Source organism: Dermacentor andersoni, chromosome 3 (assembly GCF_023375885.2).
Source record: "Dermacentor andersoni chromosome 3, qqDerAnde1_hic_scaffold, whole genome shotgun sequence".
Classification (NCBI taxonomy): domain Eukaryota; kingdom Metazoa; phylum Arthropoda; class Arachnida; order Ixodida; family Ixodidae; genus Dermacentor; species Dermacentor andersoni.
In genome coordinates, this window is record NC_092816.1 from 122,475,959 (window position 1) to 122,480,368 (window position 4,410).

The window sequence follows — 4,410 nt, forward strand, 5'->3', positions numbered from 1 at the left end:
GATCTGTGAACACAGATCACTACGAAGAAGAGAAACAGCGGCACCGGTATCGATGAGAGCTGACGCGGGAACACCTTCGACAGTTGCATAAAGCATGTTTGGCTGGGCGAATAGGAGGAATTTTTGAAGACTGATAGGAAGCAGTTTCCCCTCCAAAAACTGCAACAGTTAGTTTTCCAAGTGGTGGTCGGCAAAATGGGAAGTGGGGCGAAGCGGTGATGTAGAGCGCCGGTAAGGAGAACGACTTCTGGCTTAACGGGAACTATGAGGCAGATTGGGAGCAGCTGGAGGAGATGGAGAACGCTGATGAGAGAACGAGAACAATCCGGAATAGTAGGCGTCTGGTCGGTGACTGTGGTCTCTCTCATGCTCAGCATAGCCTCATCTTTCATCCTGCTGGCGACGGTGGCAGAAGCAAAACAAACCGACGTAAGTAAAAACAAACCGGACGAGGTGGACGCCACTGAGGGTAGGATGGCGCAGCAAGTGATCTGGTTCCCATCAAAGCCAAATGGTCATAGGTAATGTCAGTAGGTAGGGGTGGGTAGGGAAGAAACATCCGCATAGGTAGGTGTGGGGCGTGCTACTGGAGCAAGATGCGTCGTGGGTGTAGTCATCGCTGTCAACTCTTGCTTTACGACCTCGCACAAGTCGAGGGGGGGGGGGAACACAGGCGGCAGGTGAACGCCTCAGGTGTTGTACTTGAAGCTCTTCGCGGATAATGGTGCAGATGAGAGCACGTAGATCTGAATAATGGGGAACCTGAGGAACACTGCTGTCATGTTGACTGCAGCTCGTCTAGGCCCTGACACGAAATGGTGTCTTGGACAGACGCCAGATTTTGCATGATTAAGGCGTTGAATGCGACAGACCCAATGCCTTTTACTATGTGTCAAATGCGTTCGGCTTCCGTCATGCTAGGGTTCGCACGGCGGCACAGAGCCAAGACATCCTCTATGTATGAGGTGTAAGACTCTTGCGGAAGTTGGGAAGCGTGTGCCCAGCTTCTGTTTGGCGACTTCTGCACGGCCAGACGAAGAAGCGAAAATTTGCCGCAGCTTGGAGGTAAATGTGGACCAATCCGCGATGCCGGATTCGTGGTTGAAATAAGTCTTTGCAACATCGCTCAAGTAGAATGCGACATGCCTCAATTTCTGGGTGTCGTTCCCGTTATTGCAAGAACTCACGCGGTCACAGTGATCCATCTAATCGTCGACGTCATCACTGTGGAGTCCCGCAAAGACAGAGGGATCGTGTTGAGGGCTCGTCACAGTCCAAGAGGGCCCCGCAGGCGGGGTTGGCTATGTGGTAGGGTTAGAGGCGCTGGAAGAGCCGGGGTTCGAAGTGTCCATCGTTGTCGGGGGAGCCGGGCGCAGGCGGCGACCGGAATATAGCTCCACGGAGGACGGCAACGCGAGAGGATGTTGGGATCTTGACATACCTCCACCACATTACAAGTCAAACGCTTTTTATTCCAAAAATGAAACGCCCCAGCTCGTGGGCGAAGAAGCAGAACACGGAAGATGATGATGGCTATGTACAAATTAAAACGACGAAGTATGTTAATAGTGCTTACCCAGGCGGCACGTCAGGTCGGGCCAACGTTGGAAACATATTGGCACTTCCTGGCCCAATGACGGCCCAAGATTAACAGCGTGGTTCCAATATTGGCAGTGCCATTCTGAATCCTGGCCCAATGATGGCCTAAGGTTAACAGCGTAGCGCGAATATTGGCTGTGCCATTCTGATAGAGATCCAACGTTGGCCCACAATACACAGTCAGTAAACAATATTGGCTGTGCCATTCTGATAGAGATCCAATGTTGGCCCACATTACACAGTCAGTAAACAATATTGGCACTGCCGTTCAACAAGGCGGGAATTATTGGACCGACTTTCGAACGGATTTCCCAATATGGGTTAATAGTTGGCTTTCTTTGGAGGACATTGGCCCGTAATAAGCCAATTTTCCCCTTGTCGGTTTTTAGTGCTCTACGACTTGCTGATATTGAACAACGTGTTTTGAAAACTGATCATAGGCACACTGCGCTGGAACCAGAAATATGCTCTCCCATGTCAACTCCATGCATCGTACACCGCCATTTTTGTACTTCGCGTTCAGCGAAATGCGCCCCTAAAGAGAAAAGCCAGTGCACCACGTAGCAAGCAGGGGAAGTCGCATAAAATTAGCCGCTGCTTTATTGATCGTGCATGGGAACATGAGCTTTCCATAAGAAGCAACGGTATTGCGAATTTGTCTGCGCATTGTATATTTTGCATGTACGCTCCGCGGCTTTGGATGATCAGGATTCCGAGGAGAATCGATAATTACAGTGCCACAGAGTTGATGGAACCGTTTTATATTGCATCGAGATGGAGCGCATATGTATTAGTGAAACTTTTGCTTGTTTGTTTAGCATGCATGGCATGTTGCGGTGACAATCATCATGCTCCTATTCCAATATATTTGTTTTTTCGTGCATGTTTAGTAAGCTCCTTGTATGAATGCCCCTGACAGAAAAAAAAAAAATTATTGCACGTTTTGACTTTTCCTCTTGTCTTTGCCTGTAGTTGGCACGGCGCATTCCGGATTTTTTTTTTCCGCCTAACTTTTCGTCCTTCAGCCCCCACTCGCCTCTCCCCCACGCACCCACGTGAGCCTGGTCAAAGCTATCAGCCAAGCACTCAGGCAGCTATAAGCTGCTGTGTCGAATTGGCTGCTCTCGGAATACGGGGAAAAGCAGTGGGGTCACTATTGTCCTCCTTGTCTCCCTCCGTCGCTGCCGCCGAAGGAACGCGGTCGGCCTAGGTGCAGCGGGGGAAAGTGGCGTTTACACCGTTTTCTTCATTCACCCTTTCCTTTCACTCTTTCCTTCTATGCATCGCTAGCACGCCGACCGGGTGCAACACCGCCTGAGTGCTTGCCGTCTTGTCCGTGTTTGTCAGCGCACTCCTATCGTGAAAAATGCTCGCTTGCGGCCGTCATTCCTACTGAGAAGCCTACATCTTGAAATACACAACAAAGTGGCCACGAATTTTTGTGAGTGTTAGAATTAATATAGGCGAAACAACAACCAGAAAAAAAGTCGGCGCTCGTGGCCACCGTCTTCGATGTGGGATGAACTCGGATACACAGAAGCGCGGATCTTACAATGGTGAGTGCATTTCTTTTGCGCATGTATAAGTTTTATAGGGAGCAATATCACCCAATCAATATCAGGCGGTATATATATTACTGAAACAGCCCTGGCTAATGTAGCGTGCCTGTAATTACATAGCTCTTTTTTATTCGCAGCCTTTGAATAGTGCCCGGAGTATAACACGTGTAAATCTCTGTGAAGTTAACCCAAAACTCCAGGACTATGATTTTATCAAGCCATGCGCGCGGCCTGATCCTGCTAGCTAGTGATACCGAGGAACCGCGCTTCTTTTCCAGCCGGCAGTATTTCTTTCTTTTCGTATAATAAATGCCTCTTTTGCTAGTGTTTCCTGAAGGAACTTCTCGGTTTCCACATAAAAAATTTCGCGCGAAGACCGCATTCTGCCTAGACAGTCTGAAACTAGGCTTTTTGTGCTGTAGCAGGTTTTGCTGCAATTTTTTAATTATAAAGTGCTACGCTGACTAGGTGTGGGGTGTAAACAAGGCGGACGGATCCTGCGCATTTTATGTTTGTTCTAAATATTCTGTTACACCTACGAAATATGCCATATATGTCGATATATTAAAAAGTGTTACCTAACAAATCTTGCAAGAAAGTTTCTTGATTCACCCCTTCGACCTCTCTGCTCAGACTCATAATATTGTTGCGGTATGGCGATTTTTCAAAGGAAAACACTGCCACATACATTTGTTATACCAACATCTCTGTTAATGTTTCTTTTTATTTTACAGTGCAAGCATCTCCAAGTAATGGTGAAGTGGCTATGGGAAATGGTAGCAGTTTCAACGAAACCACCGCGTTATCGTGGTCCTCGGGGGCTTCATCAGCCCGCCGTCATCCAAGCACTGACCAACCTGCCTACCGACGTCAGCTCCCTGCCCTGAAACCCTTGGCCAGCCTACCGTCCTCGGCACCTTGCCCAATTCCTGTCCTGAGGGCAGTGCCTGTAAATAAACTGTTTGAAGATAACCGAGCGTCACCCATCCAGGTCCACGAAAATGCCTGTTTGTGAACATTTATTCGCAAATAAACTGTCATAAAAGTCAATTTCAGTATCCTTTTATTATTATTTGCAAATATAGATGACTTCTGCTTCTTGACATCTTTTTGTCGAGCTTTCCTAGCTATTATTGAGGAAGACGGAATGGGGACAATCGCTATAAAAAATGCCTCTAGCGAAAGGTTTGCGGTAAGAATGGCTGCGTGCTCTAAAGCCAGCGTATCTAAAATATTCGTCATGCAAAGGGCA

General features: G+C 48.1%; 1 long non-coding RNA gene across 1 annotated transcript; it reads left to right on the forward strand.

Annotated features, from left to right (window-relative positions):
- The first annotated feature begins 3,036 nt into the window (after nucleotides 1–3,036).
- On the forward strand, nucleotides 3,037–4,208 carry LOC129386253 (uncharacterized). The gene is made up of 2 exons (XR_008613696.1): nucleotides 3,037–3,155; nucleotides 3,893–4,208. It is a non-coding gene; the product is annotated as an uncharacterized lncRNA (long non-coding RNA).
- Nucleotides 4,209–4,410: the final 202 nt, after the last annotated feature.